Genomic DNA, 23,993 nt, shown 5'->3' on the forward strand with positions numbered 1-23,993 from the left:
GTTCTGGGACTCCCTTTGGGATACGCATGTTCTGGCAGGAATTACTTAGCTTGAAACAAGTGAAGATAAATTAATACAGTTTCCATTGAATATGCCAGGACAATTATTTTCAGCACGCCTAAAAATATTCACAGAATGTACTTCAACACAGAATCACAAGGACTGACTTGAAAACTATGGTGAATGACAGACAGAGGCCTGTAGCTGAGGACAGTTAAGTAGATTCACTGCTGAATTTGGCCTTGCAGGTAGGAACAGGCTACTGCAGTGAAAGTTGTAGCTGGTACTACTATTTTAATAAAATGAAAAACACAAAAGGCTTATGACCATTTCTGTCCTATTTTTTTTACTTCCCAAACCAACATTTTCTGAGTTGCAGGAGTGCATGGGTGGGAGGGACATGACACTGAGACCAAATGGCAAAACTGCTGACACAGATTTCTACACCCAGGACACCTGAGTCACAGAGCAGGAGTCACAAAATTCCCCCTCAGGCCACCAACATTTTTGATGTCTCAAGAATTACTTCCTTATCTCAAGTTACGAGAACAACCACAAACCAGGCCAATTATCAAAAAAAATCAAAATCTGGTCAAAAAATTCATTTGGTGTGAGGCTGGAGTGACATTTCATTTTTCGGCCACAGATGTTATGGCTGAGGCACAACGGGTGTAGCACAGCAGCAACCTCAGCACACACATTTAAAAAATAAACATCAGAACAGCTGGAAGAACATGGTTACTGGTAATAGGATTCTGCTGTGTTTCTGCATTGACCACAGTATTTTACAGGTCTTTAAACAAAGCACAAAAACGTAAGGATGTGGATTAAAACACAATAGTTTATTGATTTTATATATGTTTCCAAGGCACTTTCAGGCTGCAGCTCAGAACTCCATTTGGTAAGAAAAGGGAATCCTTCATAAACCCCATCTTCATTAAAAAGAACACACAGCTTCCAAGTGACATAACAAAAAAAATCAACCAGATTACAACTATCAAATATGCATGTTCCTGGAATCATAAAAAGAATCTGTAAGTACATGTTTTTCTTTGGGATTTTCTAAATTGATTTTTAGGAGACTCATGATGAGATTCATCTACGTGATTTTTTACCAGCTCAAAACTGGACTTCTAACTAAGGCAGTGACCTCAGCTCATCCAGAGTTCACTACTCTCACCTAAATTAAATACCTATGTAAGAACCAGAGTAACTGTCCTCTGACAGAGGCTGTTCTGTGTTATCCACAGAGAAAGCTTTAATCGCAGCAGATTTGTTTGTTTTGTTTTTTTTTAACTGGGGATTCAGGGTACGGTACTGAAGTAAAATTCATCTGTAGTTATCAGTTACAATATTATCTCTGCATTTTGTATGAAACTAAGTAATCAGAAAACCAATATACTTACATCAATATAAAGTTCTTATCAAAATACTCCATATTATGCCAGGCATTTTGGCAGGGTTGTCTCACAGTATCACCAACTGAAGAAGAAAACTGAGTGCTGGCACACTTCACTAATGAATCAGGCCTTTAGGTTTTGTTATCTTTTAAAAAAAGATTTACAGTGTTTTCTGTATTTTTCATGTAGAATTTCTTGCTCAGAGAATGTAAACACTGAAATTAAATAACGTCCTTTCAATTTTGGAGCTCTAAATAAGGAGCTGATGTTTTATTCAGTCACCATTATGTCATGATCTCATTTTTTCCCAACACCAGTGCTCACTAAGGCAGCTCTACGTTCTACCATCACTACAGACTGAGCACCACAACTTCAGGTGCACCTGTCTTTACAATCATATTTTTAGCAAAATCCCATTAAGCACACATTGGGCTTTCATACTTGTGTTCAGCCTGTTACAGATCCACAGTGTGGATTTTGCCACCACACTCCAGCAACTTTCAGCTTTGCAGTATTTTGGTACTGAACTGGAGGCATATCACTTGGTCTCCTGATACATACTGAAGTATGACACCTCTTTAGCTGTTGACAGGAAGATCTCAGTGGTAGGGAAGTGTGAGACAGGCTTCTTTAAGTGTCAGGAAAGTGTTGGATTATAATTCTTTACTCCTGGTTGGTGTGAGACGTTGAAGGAGGTGTAAAAGGATCAGGTTACTCCTACTGGCTAGAACACATTGAAGCAAGGCTGCAGCAAATCATTTGCTGACAGCTGGAATCTGGAAGAAGCTGTGGTCTGCTTGGTGTTAGAAGAAAAGAGTTCTCAGAAATGGCAAGAGCTGCTCCTCCACAAAGATGGTGGTGTAGTGAAATGAGGCAACCAGGTGCCACTAATTGCCAGGTAGTGGGCATGAGCTTGAGTCAAGCCCACCTGTGCCTGATTAGGGTGGGCCCCCACTGCGCATGAGCAGGATTAGGGCGCCAATAAAAGGTGAGGCCTGAGACACAGGCTCAGCTCAGTCCTGAGCAAGCCAGGAGAGAGGTTAGCTGCTCTTTGAGCAATAGCACCGATCCAGGCTAGTCAACCCTGAGGGCAATAGACTCAGAGCACTATTCGTGACTTTCTGCTGGAACACCTGGTTGGACCTTGGAGCGTCGTACCCTAAGAGAGGTTCATCTTGCAACGTGGTGGTGTGTCCCTGCAGGGCCTGGCAGCACCACCTCTCTGGCTAAGAGTTTCTAAAACATCAAGGAAAAATGGTAATGACAGAGAAGAAAAAACTGTGTATCAGGGTTCAAATACATTCTAGTTAGAGAACATAAAGAGTTCAGATCTTTAGTCTCTGGTGCTCCACTTACTTAACCAGATGAAGAGGTTGCTGTGTATTTTCCATAGACATGGACTACTCTCCTTGAAGTGGGCTCTGAAAAAGGCATTGCTTCAAAATCAACCATGATGACAGCTGACCATAGCAAAGGTGGTAAAGAAAGGGAAGGCTTAGTCTGGCTCTTCTCATTGGTGAAAATTTCTCATAATTGAAATATTTAAAAAAAATAGAACAGAAACACAGCTAATCATACAACAACAACAAAATATCTAAACCAAAGAAGTGAGAAATTAATAGCACCAAGGATGCTGAGCCTCATACATTTGTTCTGTAAAAGTGAAAACTGCAATACCTAGGCTCAAATGGAAGTATTCCAGTGTTAACTGAGTCCAGTGCTGAAACAGTATCCTGACATTGAGCAGGTTTTTTTTATAGAGAAGCTAACTGGAAGCTGTAGCAGTGCAAAAATACAAACAGATGAGAAGTTCAGGGTTTAGTACGAGACTGATTATGATCACAGTACCATTCCCTTCAAGTCAGTTTATTCTCTGAAGTCAACAAGATTTTTGCTCTTGTCCTCAGTGGAATAAAGAATGGACCTTAGCAGCTGACTGCACATTGATACTTAGCTTGGATTTCCAAAAATATAGAAATATTCCCTTCGTATAAAAATTATTGCACATTTTACCACCAGAGCAAAACTAGAGTACTTTGTTCACATTATACAGTGGATAAGTCACATGTGTTTAGTGCTCTGGGAGATGAAGGATAAATAATGAAACTTCAGAAGGAGATATGTACTTTCTCACAGGACTGTTTCTCTCAGTAGCTCCACAACAAAACAATACTTAGCAGAGGACTCAAATTCTGCTGTGCTTTGCCTTAACACTCAGATTCCATAGACCCTTGTGCCTGCTTCACTGGAGGCAGAATTTAGCCCCCTGTCAGGAACAGGAAATTTTGATATGCAGACACTACCTAAGCTTACAGATAGTTCAGCAGACAGGCTGACTGGCATATACACAGTTTGTGCCATGTGGATTAGATGTCATGGATGCATTTTACCGGTCTGCAGTCATTAAAGGCCAGACCGTTATAAAATAAGAAAAAAGAAGAACAAAAGAACAAACATCTTGCAGTTGTTTACCAGGAACCTTATACACTGTCACTGCTGCACTGTTGTTGCTGAGTTGAAATCTAGATTTCCAGTTCAGTGATTCAGATGAACACCCGGCAAAATAATCACAGCTTTGATTCTTTAGTACTCTGGACAGCCTTTGGGTCACAATGGCATTACTGAGGTTAGCACCTAACTTTGTTATTATTATGGAAACAGTTTAAGGTTCTTCAAATAGAAGTAGTGGTTCAGGAAAGAGTATAAGACTCTTATAGCAAACCTGCTTGTTCAAAAAATGTAATTATATTAAAAATAGATCATCCATGATAGAATATTCTATTTTACCCCTGTCGTGGGACATATTATACACACAGGATGCACTCAGAATCTTTGGGGCAAAATTCTGAACTGTACTAAGAGGGGAATTTTGTTGACTTCCAACTAGAAATCCTATTTTATGGTCACTGTAATCCATAAGATTTTTATTATTACTATTTCACATGTATACGGATTTCCTCTAATAAACCATGCATCATTTGATCTATAATAAATAAGTTTATTAAAGAACAAATTCTATGTCAGCAGTGTATACCTTCTTTTCCTTACTACATCAATTAGCATTATCACAACTGGCCACAACTACACCCAATATTGATTGTGTGCTTTAACGTTGGATTCATTTTTCAACAATACTGGATCATTTCAGCATCAAGGTTTAACCAGATGTTTTGCATACATCATTCAACAGTCAGAGAGATCACTGCAGGAAGCAGCTGATCATGTCTTACTGACATGAATGTTGTACTTGACTCACACCCCTTCAGGAGAGGAGCCTGGACTACTGAGGACTGCATCTGTTTGACTTTTTACCAGCAGTTTTGTCTTCCCTTTCTTCTGGCACACTAGCAAAAAACACATAGAAATAATGGCAACAATGAGTAGCACTGACACAAGGACCAGGGGGATAACAATGTACCAAGGTTGCTGCTTTCACCTTCTTGTTCCCTGGGACTCCTGGCATCAATCTGAGTTGTGGTCCTGGTCCTCATATATCCAGTTGTTCCCACTGCCAGATTTAGCAATGGACTTTCCTCATAAAGATATCCCCAGTGATTCTGTCCTGGCCACATGGTTGGTTCTGTATTCTGTTGTGTTCCTGTAGGCTCTTCATTCTGAAAGGAGGCCTCACTCCTTGAGGCAGTGTGAAGCTTTAAAGTGGTGCTGCTGGCTATGGAAGGCACTTCAGTTGTAAAACCCTGCACAAATGAAAGACTGTATGGCACAATGGAATACTGAAAACAGCCAACAAGCCAGCAGCAGGCTGCACAGCATCTGCCCTGACCATAAATGTGAAGGAGTCCTTTAACAGATCAGTGACTGTCATATTTGCATCTATCTCTATAAAAACAACACCACTATCAGTGTCAGCCTGGGTGAATGTCTGAGCATCTTCAAAAACTGCATCATTCACTAATCTTCCTTTACAATCCTTCCATGAGACTGAAGCACTAAGACTTCAAATCTAGGACTGCTATTTGTCAAATTTGCATTTCTCTTTCTCTGAGGCCTTCAGTAGGAACAGAGATACAAAATATTGCAAAACCTATTTTGTAATAGTAATGGTGAACAAGAACTCAGTTGGACTGTGTCTTCAGTGAATTCAAGTACCTGGGTTTTCTCTTTATAAGGATATCAGCAGAGCTGGACTCAGTATCTGGAAAATCATAGGAAAGACTGAAGGCTTGGACAGGACTTTTATGAGGCGTTTCATGGTGATTAGATAAAGATCCTTGGTAAAAGACTACAGAAGGAAGAAGAAGGAAGTCCAATGACAATTTAAGTATACTCATAACGAAAGACCTGGCAGAAATTTTTAGCAGAAAGTTTCTACATCACAGCAAGAAGATTCCTAGGAGACAGGAAGGAATCTGGCTTGCCCTACGCCTGCTTTCACTGAAGTTGCAGATCACCATACTCAATAGAATTTCATTAGTCCCATCATGAGGATTTAAGCTTCAAAGCTGAATACTGCAATAAATCTTCAGAGAAGCACACATATTTCTACAAGATATAATCTTTTATCTCTTTAGGACTAAAGCAAAGGCAGTATTTTCAGAGTAGGTTTCTCATCAGTTGAAACTACAACTGAACTTTAAGATCAATACCATGATACATTGAAACTACAATAGGAGACATAATAATCACAAGACCAGAACACTTAATACATCTCATCCTGTAGAATCAGCCTCTGGTCTACTTTGTATTTCATTCACTGACCTAGAGATATGACAGCTAAACCTTTTAAATCCTTGACAGCTTCCCAGGCAACTACTGACCTGGGTTGCATGTGTTAGTTTATAATCACCAAAGACAACCTGCCTGAGATAGTCCAGTTCTAAGTTTACTGTCTGTAACATACTACATACAGCTTGCAAAAACCCTGAAGGAATTTATTAGCACACGTTTCTATCACATATGCTTGAAAGGTGAGAAAAAAGAAAAAGAAACCAAACTGTGCTGCTATCACAGAAGCATGTTAGCACTAGAGAATCTGAGCTGTGACTGCAGAGCATGCTAATCCTGAAACTACTGCAAGCACCCACTCTGAGATCACTAGGGAAAGAGGGCTTTCAGGGTCTGTTTTCCCAGCAGCCTCAAAACCATACCATTTGTTGTCTAAAAAATTCAGAATAATGCCATAAAGTCCTATATGTACATCCTCACCTTTAAGCTTTCTCTATGCTGATTTTACTCTTAATGGCAATAAGAGAGAAAAAAAATTTATAAAAAATAATAATAAAATATATAAAATAATTAAAAATACCCCAAACATCATGTTGAAAACTACTGTTACTCAAGAGAGTTTAATGTGCAGAACTGAAATGCCCTTTGATGTAATAATATACCCCTGAACTAGTTATTTGTTATAAAGTAAACGCTTACCATAGACTGTGTAAAACTGAGGCTTTCCTGAGTAGTATTATCAGCATTTATTCTGGTAAGCTTTCCAAGCTTTGGGGAAGTCGCAACCATGAAAGTTATAGTTCTCTTTCCTGCACTGGTCACATCATTGGTTACAGCTTTCAGATCATGTTGTAAAATAGATTTCCTCGAACCTAAAAAATGTCAATTATAAGAAACATAGATTTGCAACAGTAATTTTTCACAAAGGGCAATTTTTGTATGCACAACTCACTCTTTCATATTGGTATTATATTCAGTATTTTAGTAATGTTTCAGAAGATCAGCAGGGCTACCCTTTTTCTAACTACAGACCTTCCATGGCTTTTTCAAACAAAAAATCCATTAGTAGGATGTTCCTATGATTAACAGAAATTTAAAAAGTGCATCTTTCTTCAGTGCAAGCACCAGTAAATACTATTCTCTTCAAAAATAACCCAAAGAAGGAGTAGAGCAAATAAAAAGAAGTCCTGTTCTTGCATTACATGTCTAGAACTGGATTCCAAATCCATCTGAAGCCATCATTGTTCATATTTTTTGTAATCCTGTTGCTCAAAAAGGGTAGGATGATTTGGCAGGGAGAAGACTTAACACAGCAAAGTTTCTAATGAACACACAAACCAAAATCAAATATTACCAGAAGACTGAACCACACTTTATGGATATGAAATACGATTTTCATTCAGCAAAATTGAAACATAAACACTGGATTAAACAGACTAGCAAAACATCACACAACAGAAACAACAACCCGAAGTGAAATAATACAGTATTAAGATGGAGGAAAACTGAGGGGTAACAAAACCCTTTCTTACACAGCACCACACTAACCAGGACCTTCTGGCTTAAATATTATAAAGATTTTTTAAAGCCCTTTACCATTCAGTCAAACCAAGACAATTTTTGACATAGTTATGACAAAACAAAACCTAGTAAATTCCTAAAAGAAAAAAGCTCCTTTGTTTGGCTTCTTTTTGATGCACTGTTTCATGGTAAACACTCAGCAAACCAAATCTCATGCTTAATGATACTTTTGGAGGAGCAATAGACTCCAATAATCCTATTCCTCCTGTCTCCATTTCTGCCTCCATTTTTACATTTTCTTTTTTTCTTGAGCAACAGGCTTTTCTAGTGTCAATACATAATTTCAGACACTAGCACTGTATATATCCTTGAAGTCTGAATTATCAGTTCCATTGACGAACAGCTTCAATAAAGCATAATGTTTATACAGGAGTAACACAAAATTATGTGTTCCTTCTATAACATTCAGAAGAAAAAATATGGTAAGCAAACTCAAGAGTGGGGATATTTTGCAAGTCCTTAGTAACATCATGGTTCTGCCTATTTACATTTCGTTGTACTCTGGTTCAAACCCCATTCACTTTGAAAGAGAGTTGACATAATAAAATGAGATCTCTGTCCTGTTTTCACCTTTTTACATTCCCATGCCCCTGTGTCTCCATATTACTTTGAAAAGCAAAGCAGTCCTTTAGGTCTAGAAAAATTCTCTCACATTATAGCAAATTCAAAAATTCTCCCTCCTCTTCCTCTCTCTTCCCTTTTTTGTGTGACAGGCAGAGAGGGAAGCATGACCTTGCATTGTTGAAACAGATGAGGTTAAGAATGTACAGCTGAGAGCAACAATTAATCAGATCACTTGTTTCTACAAACACAGTTATTTCTCAATAACCTCCCACTTGCGCAAATCAGGTCTCATTGTCATAACAAGAGTATGACAGAGTAATTCTCAAACATGGTCACACCCTAGCAATCTAAGTTACTTTTACAGTGTTTCACAACTGTACCATGGGCACCCCACCACCACTATCACAGTGCAGGGACATGGAGACTGAGGATGTGTGCCACAAACTCCCTGTTTGTTCCTAACAGACCGGATCTCACTCACTACACAGGAGAGGATAAAATATCATCCATGGCCACAGACCTTATGCTTTCCTGTAAAATGGAATTCTACCCCGAACATAATCTCCTTCACCCACTTCCGTCTTGAGACTTGAGAACCTTTTCCAGCACCCACAGTAATTCTGCTCTACAGTAGAGTCTGACATGTCAACAGGGAAAAAAAGGTTATTTGCCAGTCAACAGGCTGGGTGAAGGAAAGGGCAGCGAGAACCCTGTTTGCTTGTTTCCAAACATGGGCCTAGAGAGACTGTAAAACCAACCTCACCCAAACACAGGGGAAAGCAACAGAGTCAGGGGAGGAAGACAAACAGCAAGGATTGGTGATGAAGAATAGGTCAAAGCTAATTCAGAAAAGTAGAATGCAACAGCGAATGCAACAGCATCAAGGCCACTACCAGGATCTAATAATTCTTGTATCCATTTTGACTACCTACATTTAAGATTTCGAAAGTGCTTTGGTATGAGCATTCTGCCTGTAACTGCTAAACAGTTATCAAACACTGAATGCTTTGAGTTGGAAAGGACCTTAAAGATCCTCTAGTTCCAAACCCCCTGCCACAGGAGGGAGGGTTTGGTCTCCCAGTAGACCAGGTTGCTCAAGCTCCATCCAACCTGGCCTAGCTTCAAAGTACCTACAAGTCTCCTCTCAAAGAGCAACTCAGCTCATTTCTTCTTCAAGCAATTACTTTCCCTGAAGAAAACAAATCCTCACATTGTTGAGATTTAGCATATGTAAGAAAAACCTCACGTATATCACAGTCAATTAATGAGCACACTGAATAAAACAAGCTTCTGTGGAAAAGAAAAATATCCATAAATTCTATAAACAAATGTGGTATATTCAGAGCAAGGAAAGACAGCAGTACATGCTCTTACAAAATTGCCGAACAATATGCTTGAGAGTATAGTTTATACCTGGTCATAAAGACATGGCAAATTCTTCACAGTACATTAAATTTTCATTCTCTATAGAGCAGATTCTTCAAGCTGTCTCAAAATTAACTTTTCCTGCAGTTCCATAAAATATAACAGAACACTGGCTGTTGATTTTTGTGTATGTTAACCATTTTGCACCATCACTCTGATAACATTCATATCATGATGAGCAAGGACAACTGTAACCTATGCTGCTCAAGAACATCTTTATAACAGGTGAAAAAGCTAGTAATACTTTTTAACAACAAAAAGAAATTTTGCTAAGTAAGAGAGAATTCATAAAACATGTAAGCTGAGATGAATTTCAGCTTGCAGTGATGAAAAAAAAATACTGTATTTTGCAAACTGGAGATCTGATAGACAGTTTAGAGACTGCCTTCTATGTTAGTATAAGGTGTACTCTTCTTATAATTATCTTTGGCTTAAGATAGAATTCCTGGAAATCCCTGTGCCTGATGCAACCTAACACACCAAAATCACAGATTACTATAAGTGGATTTATGTGAATCCCATTTATAACGACTGAATTATAAGATCATGCTTCTACAATCTCATTTTTTGTTGCCTTTTTTTAAGTGGCTTTTGTTGCAAGCCTTTGTTTATGCATTTCATATCTAGGAAGTTTAAGAAGCCAAAGTGCTCTTCTGTATCAAATTAATGAATCAAGGTACAAATAATCACCTGTAGATCTTTACCAAGCTTCAGTCTCTCCCTTGCAGTAGATATCTTGCTCAGAGCAAAAAGAACATAGCGCAAACAGAAGTGTGATGCAAGGCATTGCTGGAAGAAGACTAATCTTCATTACTCCACTAATCCTGCAATTAATGTTAGCTTACTAACTCAGTGAGGGATTACTCCTGCCAATGCAAAGCAGTTAATGGCTTTGGTAAGGCTCACTTAACACATCAACTCCTGCAGGAGAAGGATTTCATCTGAAAAATAGTTAGCTGCTGATCCAACTTGTTCCAAATGCACAAATAGAAATCAAAGATTTCAGTCCTCCTGATTCACGAGAGAGCCTGTGCTGCTCTCCATAGCTCAGCTTAAACAACAGGAAGACAAATCAGCAATATGGTGAACTTATATGTGCTATTTAGAATGCCAACAACAGAAGCTTCACTCTTCTTTTACAAGGCAAAATCACAACCAGCCAAGACACCTCTAAATAAACAAATATAATATACAGCTTTTAAACAAATTTGAATGGGGAAAGTTCAGAGCCCACACAGACAGTATTATTGTCACCACTGTTCTTATTTTTTCCACTGCAAATTTCCATGACTTCGAACACATGCATATATGAAAAAGTTAAAGTCTATGAAACAATAAAGCAATATGTCATTTTGAGAAAACCCATCATTTTAAAAATCAGGCAGATAGAAGATCCCAGGTACAGTTTTCTATAGTTTGCCCAGATACCTACCTGGCAAATAACCATATATTATGCAATTATTTTCAACTAGACAAAATCACAATAATCTTTAAAAACATACCTGGAAAGACTTCAAGACCTTTGTTTACAGAGGATAATGACTAGCACCTGACCTGTGATGCTAAAAATCTGTCGAGGTTCAAACCATCTGTTACCTGAAAGTTAAAGCCTCCAGACCCTGCTCCTGTAGGGAAAAAAAAAAAAAATCTCATTATTCTATGTGTCATCCAGTACATAGAAACATACACTGGAAACCTTTTGCTACAGTGAAATATATCAAAAGTGACTCTGAAGCGATTTTTCAAAAGTACCTTTACATCTTAATTAGAATTAAATAAATTATTCATGCAGAGAACACCTTCTCAATTAAGAACGACTGGCTGTTACTCACATTGAAGGCCAAACACCCCTTAGATGTAAGTAGAGTTTCCCTTCCTTCTTTCTTCACTGACACAAATGGAGCTGAAACAAATTAAACTTGCAGACACATCAACTTCCAAATTTCCTACTCTTTTTATATCTTAGGAGGGACCAAACCACTTGAGCAGTGACAGTTTGGAAAAGAAGGAATTTGGAAGAAAAAAAAATAGTGTGCTCTTTCACTTTTACTTACATTTAAAGGACTGAGAGAACTCTCAGGCTGTTTACTTTGAGTCTTTGCTCCGAATCAGCTCTGCTGAAGAGATTATCTTGTCACAGCTTAAACTATTTCAGAGGTAACGTGTCCTCATAAGAAATGCACATTTTTTCTTTAATCTTAGGGCCTGTGTGTACTTTGGCACAAGTGACAGCAAAATAAATCCAGGAGACAGAGTGGATTCCTGTAAAAATATCTCTCTCAGAACTGAGTTACACATAGTTTCCTAAAATCTTACTTTAAGTAGAGGCTCTGATTGTTTAATTGGGCAGGAAGAGAGAACTAAAGGTGAAACATTAACTGTTGCAGTTACTCTTCTGTTTGCTTTGCCCAATTTAGCTATGAGATCATGCTACATTCACATACAGCCTTAAAGTGAGAGGGTGCCATGTACTTTCAGGTGAGGATCAAAACCCTTTGCCTAACAGTAAGTTAACATTTCAGAAGAACTGAGTTGCTTCTGAGATTCTAGTTAATACCCCAGGCAGTGGTCTTATTTACACCCAGGCATTGAGGCAGCTATGGAAGATCAGATCACATACCATTTTTATTTTAAAAGCTCTCATTCTGTTATGTTTCTCTTGATAAAAATGCAGAAGTAGTTGTGCATCTAAAAAAGGCATTAAGGAGTTTACTATTTAGCCCCACTTGCATTTCTGGCTAATGCAGGCCAACTATATGATTGACAGATGCTTTGGTCATTGGCAGACCCAGGAACAGAACTAGAAGTGCTGCTTGGGTGGAGCATGTAGCACTTTACCACAAGTTTTTTAAAGGACTATCTCATCAAAGGTGAGTAAAGGGACACCAGAAAGGGGATTGTAAAAACTGCTCTGAAAAGACACAGAGACTTCAGAAACAACAAGAGCTCAATGCAAAACTGCCCTACAGAAAACACAGTCAGCGTTTAAGGGCAGACACCATACTGTGAAAGTGGAATGGGAGCACCCCGGAGCGAAGTGATGGTGGAAAAGGGAAGGAATTCTCACACTGAAAGGGGTGCAGAAAAGGAAATATATGTTCTGCCCTACTTTTATGGAGGTGACAGAACAATCAGATATTACAGAGGAAACAAACACAAAATGTAAGGGGAAAACATGAGAACAAAGAGGCAGAGTTGCCACTCACAGTGCAGAACAAGCAGCATAATGTAACTTGCAAGACTGAGAAAAGATTAAGGGAGACTTTCATGAAATCTAATGTTAGCAGCATAAAAACAAAGTACAGTAGGGCTTTCTTTGGTGGTACAAAAGATCCTGAGGACAGAGAGTCACTGCCACGTACAGATGTAGAGATCCGCAGTGCCATGAGGAGGAGCCAGGGACAGAAGTGCTGTCTCAGCCATGAAGACACTGCACTCCCTCTTGGTAAGGGATAGAGTAAGCATGAAGAGGAGATGCCACGCTGTGGAGAACATGAACTGGGGATGCTTCTCAGGAGTAGCTGAAGTCTTGCACGCACTGGCAGACTGAAGATGAGGGAAAGAGCAGATGAAGAGAAAAGTGGTAAAGAGCTAAGTGCCAGAAATCAGATAAGGAAGGGCCCCAGGACAGGGCTGGGAGCAAGAAAAAGAGAATAAGATGTATGCTTCTAGCAACAGTCCAAGGCGAATGAGGAAAGAAAATCATAGACTGAGAAAGGAAAAGAAGCAAAATGTCCAAAGTACTTTCTGAAACACAGGAGGCCATTAGGCTGAGCAGATGGCAGAGCCAGAGCAGCTGCAAGAGCTGACACACAACCTGAGAATTTTACATTTGAAATTTACTGTACAACCCACACCCCCACTCACTCGAAAATTAAATCTACTGTTCTTTTTACTTTTATTAATCAAGATTCACTTGCTATGGCTCCACATGTGCATGTGACCTTTCTGGAACATAGATTCAATTAATTTCCTCACACTGAGACTACCACCATTCTACCACAACATGGGTTTTTACATGTCAAAGTCTCATTTAGCACATTTTTTAACAGTTTGACTCACTTTTGTCATGCTCTGTATTTCTCATTTCCTGACCAAATTATTTGAGTGAGATACTTACAGTTCACCAGCAGCTGCTTGTAAAATAATTGCAGCAACACATATGTGCTCTGCAAGACAGTGCATTGGAAGTCAGAGCATCAAGCTACATGAAGACACAGCACAGATCTGGAGTGATTGCTGCACTCAAGGGAGCACTCAAAATAATTCCAGTCTGCCTGAGATCTGGCAAGACAGTGCTGTACTTCTTCCATCTCCTTTCCCAAAACTGGTTTATTCCTCCTTTCATATCTCCTTTCCTCTTTCATCTGAGGTAATATGGTAATAGGGATGGAGCAGAAGAAAGGCAGCTAATGACCTACAAAAGCCCTATCTTTTCCACTTGCTGGAACCCTACTGGGATCTTCATTCCTGCAGCTTCCTAGCACTGCCACTGAAGGATGAATGAAGCTGCCCTTATTTCTTTTTGCCCACACATTCTCTCTGTAGCAGCAGGACAAATAACCCTACCCCTAGTTCTGGCAGCTAGCAGAAAAGAGTCAATGTTTAACGCTAAATTCTTTCATAGTCTGCAAGAGAAGTTGACATCACCCAGACTGACCCATAACTTCACTGCCAGAGCTTCTTAGGAACACAACTACACTGTGGCATGAGAGAGACTGCTGGAGCATAAACAGCTCTGCACTGCAGGAAGAAAGGCAGGCTTCAGGAGATTCTCTATTACAAGGATCAAAAAAGTGGATTTCACATCTCTGAAAGCTACAATGCAATGCTCCACTACTGCAAACCCACATTCAGAAAGAAGGCTGATACCAATTGAACCAGTAATACAGCAAGATTTCTTGGTGGTACACATATAAGAAGTCATCAGATGCTTTCCTATTTATTTGTGAGATCATGCATCTCTAATTGGTGGTCTGAGACTTTTGTAATATTACAAGGAGATCTTCAGAGGATTACAAACACAAATATATTGAACAGGACCAGTATTTTTTGTAACAGGAGGTATTTTTGAAACCACATACCATTGTGTACAAATACCAGCTGCCCTTCATTTATATGAGCCTGGGTAAAACTAACAATGCTCTTGTCTGGGGAAGCCTTCAGAAGCAAGTGCCCATTGCTAGGTGGTGTAATGGAATATATCAGTTCTTCTTCCAAGAAGACCTTGTCTTCTGTACAAAGGTCATCAATAGTTATTTCTGTGACTGATTCCACCCACAGTCAGGAAAAAAAGAAAAAAAAAGAAAAGAAAAGGAAGAAAAAAAAAAGTAAAAAGTAATAGAACAAAGATCTGAAAGATCTCTATTGTGCAACACTACCAGCTCAACAGGTTTCCTTACTGTCCATCCAAATCTCTGATCACAGACTAATATAGTTAATGTTGGCAAATGTTTTTTCAAAAATTAGAGCACAAAAAAATACAAGCAAACACACCCTCCGTGACTTTTAGTTTTAGACAGCTGCAGCACCAGTGGTCTCTTTGTCAAGCACTATTCAAACTCTTACAAACATAACAAATTGTATTTTGATAATTGAGACAAAGAGCTCCTTTCCAACACATACACATGAATATTAGTGTCATATACTACACAGCAGGCAAGACATTTGCTCTATTTCCAGCAGCAGAAAAGAAAAAAAGAACAGCCTGGGGACAGCATAATCCCAAATACAAGTGGAAAACTTCTTGGTTTATTTCTGCATTATTTCTTGCAACAACACACTCAAAAGGCCCTTTTTCAGTGCATCAAATAACCCACAGAGGTGCTCAGTCAGTGGAGATGAAGAAATCAAAACCTCTAACAGCTGCTTAGCACTTTTCAAGCTCATGCTTCTGAACAAAATACCTAACCAGCATTTGGAAGTATGGTATGAAATCCATTAATCAATTCTGATAGATCTAAATGCCTTTTTGTGGTTGGTTTTTTTTTTTTTTATTAATTGGGTTTTGTGTGTGTAGTGGGTTTTTTTAACTTAAGATATGAAGAAACTGCAAGATACTTCTTTCAAGCAGAAAGAAATGCTATCTGAGCTTCATCCACGTCTCACTGGATAATTTCCTGTTTGGAAACTATAAGCACCAGCCCATTTTACTGTCCACGTTTGCTCTATTTTTTTAGAATTACAGACTGAAGTACTAGGAAAGAACAAGAAATGTTTCTCTACATGTGAAATTAAATATTCAGTACAGCAATACCAGTTCTTTCCATGCAGAGTTCACATAGCATACAATCCTAATATCCTGAGCCTTCAAAAACCTCAGCTTGAGCCTCAAGACACAGATGCATCATCCCCTCCTGTCTTCTTAAGGTCATAGAACACTTAGATGCCTGGTGAGAACACAACACGAAACAGTTGAAGAGGGAACATGGTCCTTGACAAAGGGCATTCTACCTCTGCCAAAAAAGAAAAATTAGTAGTCATAAATTTTTCCTTAATTATAAATTTTATCATTTAATAAAACCCATGGAAGAAAACCTTTCAAAGCCACTGGGATTCTTGCCGTGACAGCTCAGTGGAGGAAAAAATTGAAACTACACAGTGTCATAAAATACATTCCATGGAAATTGAGATCCTGAAATAAAATGTTTTCTAATTAGAAAAAAAGGTAAGGAAAATTTGTTGTGTTGTATTTTATAACAGAAGATATCTTGCAACCAGGAAGCAGTTACTTTCTCCCTTGACATATTTATTTCTCAGTAATGTAATTATGGCTATCAAAGTTCAAGAAAAGATGCCACCTGTGAAAACACAGGATGATAAATAATTGCAAAGATTGACTTGCTGAGCAGCACCACATAAACACACCAGTGTCACTGGCTGTGTACTGAGACTCTTAGCTCATCTCAGTAGCACTTGATTCAGGCTTGTCTATGCAGAAAATAGAGCCACATACAGCATAGACAAAAATGTTAGGAAGGACTATGCAAACACGTTACTATGAATGACATTAAATGTCAAAAATGTTTTGAATTCTTTTCTTACTAAAGGAAAAAAATGAGCTTTTTTCCTAAAAGCCATTTCTATTGCTCCATCACCCTAACACACAATGCTTTTCTAATGTAGTGTACATGCTGTACATAACCTGCAACATGATCCTTGAGGACTGAAAGGAGATCCAAGAGCTGAAAAGGGCTGTAAGGAAGAAAACACTCAGAACACTTCAAATGCTGCGTTGTTGACTTGCTTTTCATGTCTAGGATCAAGTCCTCCTACAAGAACAGCAAAACTGCATCTGAATTACCAAGAGGTAGCCTTACACAAATCTGGCATGTGACAAACTCATTCCACGAGTATCTGCCCAAAAAAAGGTTCATGACCCTGCCCACTGAGAAATAATCCATACTGCTCTACTTACAGCCTTCACCTTATTGGTATCTCCTTGCATGCTGAATCTCCTACCAGATACTCTATATTCACAGCCACCTTAATCCTCTGGTAAGTGAGTGATTTAATGAGGAAAAAAAAAAAAAAAACCAGCGTCTGAATTTGTGGGGGGGTTTAAAAAAACAATTCTAGGAAAATATGGCCCTCTTGTGGCAAGAGGAGGATATAGGTTTTTGACATTATTATACCATAAATACATCTAATTATATATACAAAAACAACAAATAATGGCAGGACAGAGATTTTCTTCAAAGTATTCTATTTCAATTCCCAAACCAGAAAAAGAAATTACTATAGAAATTGTGGAAATTTTAGGAAATTAAACCTAAAATGTTGAAGAGTTTCTAAATAAACATATGCGTCATGCACTTACTGTTCATGGAAAGGCTTTATATTAAATGTAAGGATTATGACCATACGTTACACACCCTCTCAGCTGAGTAGAATTTTCTGTTTCTCACACATTATGCTAATGTAAATACTTCAGCATGTCATAAATTTGCCACACGCACACACACACAGAAAAAATAAGACTAACCAAACAAATCCCTAAAAACTTTTCTTACTCTTAACTTCTTATAGGAAAATAAAAAAGAACTCCTTAAATGTCTGGGTGTTTGTCCTCCTGAAACTCCACCCATTGTTTACCCCCTCCCATTGTTTACCTCCTCCCATGGTGTTCATAGCCTCAGTAACAACAGAAAGGGCTAAAGAAGGATTTATAGATGCCTCTGAAGTGAGAGAGCTAACACTTTCATATATCCACCCCAGCATCCCTGGCCATGTAATGCTGCTCTTTTTAAAGCAACACACAGTTTATTACTCAACATTCACCACTAAAAATGTCCTTGAAGAGGGCACACTGCTTGTCTACAACATGGGACCAGCAAGTAACAGCCTACACAAGAATACCCAGTTCATCTCATTAGTCAGCAGGTCTAAGAAAAATCCATTTTCTCCTGCCTACATCCAATGTGCAATTTACTTTGAAGGATCATCTCAGTGTATTGCTCCCAGCACATAACTTGACTGCCAGCTTTGTTCTCACTGCATATGAATCCAACATATATGTGCATATTAGTACCTTCTAATATGCATGTAGGTATATAGTATCCATGGCAAAAATAAAGCTTATTGCTCAGCAATTGCTTATGCATGACCAGCAAAATCATAGGCACAAAGGCAGTATAGTTCTGGGTATGCTAACTGCCTCCCAGCAGAGAGGACCAACTTTGGCTAGGTTCAGCTGTGTTCCTGGGAAGCCTATTTTTAGAAAAATCCATATGCTGCACTGCAGTGTACTATACAGACTCAGCTCTGTTAATAGACTGCAGTTCAATGCCAGCAATGCACCAGAAGAGACACACAGAAAAATTTCTGACTGGACACATAGCACTCCCAGACACACACATTCCTGCTTGCTATGCTGATACCTCTAGAGTACCACCATAACTTCTTTAACCAGGGAAAGTTTCACCCTGTACCACCAAAAAGCTTGTGAACAGAGTCTGTTCTCCTCCAGAAGTCTCTGCACAGGGCAAGGTGCTGCCTGTTGTGGACATGATCCTCTTTATGGTAATCAATTTTCCCTGTAAACACAACTAATTATGTAAAATTAAATGCATGTTTTAGACACAAACAATTTGTAAACTGAACCATACAGCACTGAGGATGATGTAGCCTAAAAATATTCTTCTTAGCTTCCTTAAGACCTATTCCTAAGTATCTACCCTGCCTCGATGGCTTTCAGTTAGCTTACTGTGACCACAGGCTTGTTAGCTGACCCATATCCATATCATTCTGCTTTTCAGAGTCACCTAATTTAGGTTTATTCGTCAGATCTGACTGTAGGCCTTCAAACAAAGGAGATTTTTGTTTTACACAGACACAGTGCCCACAATAAATATGTTCTGATTATTGAGGGTTATTGTTACAAAGACAAATAATAATCTTATAAATCAATCAAATCACCGATCAACCTGAAAAAGCACTGAAACTGAAGTGACAGTGGTAACTGTTTTTTCAAAGAGCAAAAGATTAAAAAGTAAACTTTGGTCATTAAGAGCAAAGGGTAACAATTTTTAATTTTTTTTTCAGGAATACGGGAGGGGCAGATTTAGAAACAAGTTAGCAAGTCCTGGTTTTAACTCCATTTTAGATCACAATAATAGCTTCACTGTCTGAATTAATATTTTCATGATCTCTAACAGCCTAGATTTTCACAGATTGCATTGTATTATTCTTATCATAAACTTTTAAAGAGGGGAATATTACAGTTTTGTGTCAGCAATACCCAACACATAGTCAATACTCTAATGAAGTGCCAGTGAGAATGCTTCCCTTGTCCTGTCCCACTGTGGATCAAGAAAGCAGCAGGCAGCAGAATTCGCCTCAGCAGGTCTGACCTTTCAGTACACTTAATGGCAAGAGATCTAGGGTCTGAAGGTTGTGCAAAGACAACAGTGAAATCTCTGCACTCTCATCATCACTATTCCTGGTACTTTTCTAAGCTATGCTGTTCATTAACAGCCCTCAAGATGCCCTAGCATACCACAACAACCACCTAGGTGCAAACCATCCCACCCACCAAGCCCTGTGTGTAACGAAGAGACTTAATGTATCTTTTAAGATTAAAAGGAAGCCTTCTAGATCAACTTTGCAACAGGAGAAAATGTTTATCATGATGACTAGACTCTCCTTAAGTACATACTACTCATATACTGCCTTCCTTCATTAACACTATTCAAATCTATTCAAATCTATTCAAATCCTAGGATCACCATTTCTTATATTGATTATCCCCACCAGAAACAAACCTAGCACTTATTAATGAAGGTGATGCAAATAGTGTCATGTTAGAAATAATTTTAACTTTCAAAATGTTGACAAAGATACCCAGAGTACTCTGTCAAAGCAGACTGTCGAAGTAATGTGTCAGGGGAACCCCAAATTTGTAAATTTCGAAAAGGAATGAAGAGCCGAAGCACCACGGACCCCTGCCGGAAACAGCTTCGGGCAGCGCAACCATGAGCTGCCGGGGCCCCCTCGTGGTTACCGCAGCGCTGCACACACCGCGGGGGGAAGGTACTACCCAAAGACAAACGACCCTGGTTCTTGACGCTTTAAAAACACGCCTCAGGCAGTGTTAATAAGGCCAACTCCAAACTGAATAAAATAAAACCCTTTTTCCCTTGTATTTCCCGATAGCTCAATTAACAACGACACACGAACACCAAGTACAAACAACTCTCATCACTGAAACAAAAAATCTTCATCTTCCCAAGCACCAATATGTAACAGAGTAAAAAACTATGGGCAGTCTCTTTCTTTAACAGAATCCATTTCCTTCCTAGACAAAGCTTTCTACTGTTAGTGTCTTCAGAATTAAGCATCCAGAATGTGTCTTACTAAGTGAAAACCAAAAGGAGCTATGAAAAGACAGGCAGCATAGCAATCTGAGCACAGCCAGAGTGAGAAGCCCGTGAAGACAATCTGCTACAAAATTAGAGAAATGGACAAGGTTTACTTACCTGCAGTTTTCCTCCACTGATTTTAACTGTTTTTCCCTCTTCAACTAGGAGGTTGTTTCTAATCACAATCCTTAGTGGGGACTTATGACTAGATATGTGAACATGCACATAAGCATGTGTCAAGAAGGCTGTTGTTGCCATCATGACTATAGATCACATATCTCTATCAGATAAAGTTGAGTGAAGGAATCCATCAAAAGATTATTTACATATATCCTTCCATATTCTGGGAAAGATATCTCATATGTTATCTCATAATCATTTCTGGTATCTTTGTTTGTAATAGCACTTAGGTTAGCAGTTGTAACTGCTTCCTCTTTTCCTTTTTGAACCAACAAGCCTGTATTATTTTCCAACCTAACATAAGGATGAGTTGCACTAACTTCTAGAAGCAAGGAGGTATAGTGCTTGCCATCTGTCACAAAGAGCACAAAACACCCAAAACCCACACCACTGTGAATACACGGGATTCGCTTTTGCTCCAGGTCTGCTTGTTTGAATTGGTCGAGTTTGTGCAAAGTATCATTTTTAGCACTAAATCCCTGTTAGAAATCCCATGTCTTGTATACAGCAACTGCTCATGATCAAAATCAGAATCAGGATCATGATAGCAAAGATCTGCTGAAGTTAATAATCACTGTCCACTTCTCACAATGTTAAATATCTTATCAATGACACATACTGGTTTCTCATGATTCTTTAGCTGGAAAGAAATGCTGAATCTAATTTCTATTGACAAAGGTTCTACTTCTGGATCAAAGCTGGCTTTCTTCCCTGACTCTTCACTGAAGACTGACAAGAAATTCATCAGATGCTGTCTCAGAATTGTCATGCACATACTTAAGGTGCTTACCAGTTATATCCTTGCTACTGAAAGTGGTGAAATTGTCATTACTCTTGAATGAACCCAAGAAATTAATGAGTTTTAATTTCCCATGCTTAGGAAACTGTAAAACTTCGTAACAGAAATTTTATTATCTGGTGTTTGTACAAAAAAAAATTTGTGCTTGTTATTAACTCTTCTTCACCTTCAGTAACAGACCATGGTCAAAAATATGTTTCTGAAATCTGATTTGATGTAGACTTTGAAGTGGTATAAATTTGATTCCAGATACTTTGCAGACATGAGGAACCTAAATGAATCACAGTTGTCTTCATGGTATCTGCTGATTAATTCATATGCCACTTTCTGATCAGTAGTATCTTTCTGGCTAAAGACTGAGTCTTCTTTCAGTGGCTGGCCATTAAGTAGTATTTGTCCTTTATTTGGTAGTGACAGCAGTTTTAAATCTTAAAGTTTTAAAATCTTCAGGTATTTCCAGATCCACAATTACAGCAACAAGATCATATGAATTCAAGCACTTCTTTTTTGATTTTTCAATTTCTAGAGGAGTCTGTTTCAATAAACTGTACCTTAACCATTTGACATTCAGAGGAAATGTGTGCTTTTCACTGGTTCTGTTCCCTATGCTAACTTTGAATTTAAACTGGTCAGTAACATTTTCCAGCTGAGTTTCTTTAAAAGTGCTACAGTATCTCACACAGCTTGCGCATAACAGAGCACTGAGAGAAAAAGTTCTCTCTTCCGTCCCCCTCTTTTGGGGGGAATGTGCCTTTGGACTTCCCCAGACTGGGGAGGCTCTGTGATCTCATACCGTATCTCAACATCCTGCAGATTGGCATTTGTTTTAACAGCCAGATGTCTAGGTGTGATCAGAGCTGTAAAACCTTCTAGTAGTATTATTCCTGAGTTGTTGACAATTCCGTCATCCAAAGGAACTGCCATGACACATAACACAACAGTATTGCTCACTTTCTCACCATCGCTCGCCCTCAGAGCAATCTTTGAGTTCTTCATGCCTGTATGGACAAAGAAAACTGTGCCGTCTCCTAGATCATCATTAGAAAAAGTAGTAATAGCTCTTCCAGAATGCTTCAAATTTTTTAAAAATCCTGCATCTGCATTCAGGTTTTCAAGCACCAAAAGACTGAGGTCCACAGGATCTGTATCCTTATTTAGAACTTTTGTTAGATTAGATGGAATTTCAGTTTGGGAATCCAAAGTGAGCAGTAAACAACATTTTATTTAGCTTCTCTGATGTAGGCATGCCATTTCTGAGTGCTTCTTTTATACTGATAACCAACTGGCAGCACAGACCCTCGGCAGGGCTTTTGTTCTTGATGTATTTAGGAAGGTCAGAGGTTAAGTCAGTCCAGCAGTTCAGCTATCTGGGATGTGTTATTTCCTCAGACGCCAAGATCAACAAAGCGATAGACAACAGATTAGCAAAGGCACACAGAGCATTCTGAAGACTTCATAAAAGAGTCTGGAGCAATAAACACCTGAAAAAAAGCACTAAGATTGATGTCTACAGAGCCATTGTACTGTCCACTCTTTTATAGGGGTCTGAATCATGGGTCATCTACCACCACCACCTGTGACTCCTGGAACGCTTCCATCAGTGCTGCCTCCATCCAGTCCTAAACATCCACTGGACTGACTGTGTGACCAATGTCCCTGTCCTTGAACAGGCAGGGGTCACCAGTATTGAGGCCATGATACTGAGGACACAGCTGTGCTCGGCAGGTCAGGTCTCCAGGATGGAGGATCACCACCTCCCTAAGATTGTGCTCTGTGGTGAACTTGCCACTGGCTGCTGCAACAGAGGAGCCTCAAAGAGGAGACACAAGGACTCCCTGAAACAATCCCACAGCTTTGGCCATACTGACTGCCATCAGGGGTCCCCTCTGGCCTCCAGTCGGGAGACACAGAGACACACATCCATAACGCTGCCGCCTCCTTTGGGAACACAAGAAGAATCAGTCTGGAGGAGAAAAGACAGCACAGAAAGCACCGTGCTGTGCCTGTCCCCTCACAGGACACTTTCTGCTGGGCCTTTTGCAGCCACACTGCCTGTCCCCCATTGCCCTTATCAGCCATCAGCGTGCCTGCAGCAAGCCTGGGGGGGGAGAGCCCTTCTGAAATCTTTGTTCATGAAGCCAAGACATGATTTAAGAAGGATTTAGCAAAAGCTCCAGTTCCTTCAGCTATCTGATCCTTGACCTTTGGGGTTTTTTTTTTCAGGCCTATCTTCATATTACATCTGCCATGGTTCACAATGCTTTCTGCTGATTGGGACACAGCTCCTCAAGGCCACTACCAGTTAATTATTTATTTTTCAGTACTCAGCTTTAGAGACAACTCCCTCATTTCAGCTGAGTTCTTTTTCATATTAATTATAACTACAGAAGACTTTAGAAGTTTAATTGTTCCTGTCCCAACATTAGTTGTCCCTCTGCTCAATCTAACACACTTTCATGACTCTTACAAAGTGTGGCTTTGACTTAAGACTCTAAACTA

At 39.2% G+C, this 23,993-nt stretch overlaps 1 pseudogene; it reads right to left on the reverse strand.

Moving 5' to 3' along the window:
- Positions 1–4,481: 4,481 nt before the first annotated feature.
- LOC115599875 lies at positions 4,482–22,706 on the reverse strand (annotated as a pseudogene).
- Positions 22,707–23,993: the final 1,287 nt, after the last annotated feature.

Source organism: Calypte anna, chromosome Z (genome assembly GCF_003957555.1).
Source record: "Calypte anna isolate BGI_N300 chromosome Z, bCalAnn1_v1.p, whole genome shotgun sequence".
In the NCBI taxonomy this organism is placed as follows: Eukaryota; Metazoa; Chordata; class Aves; order Apodiformes; family Trochilidae; genus Calypte; species Calypte anna.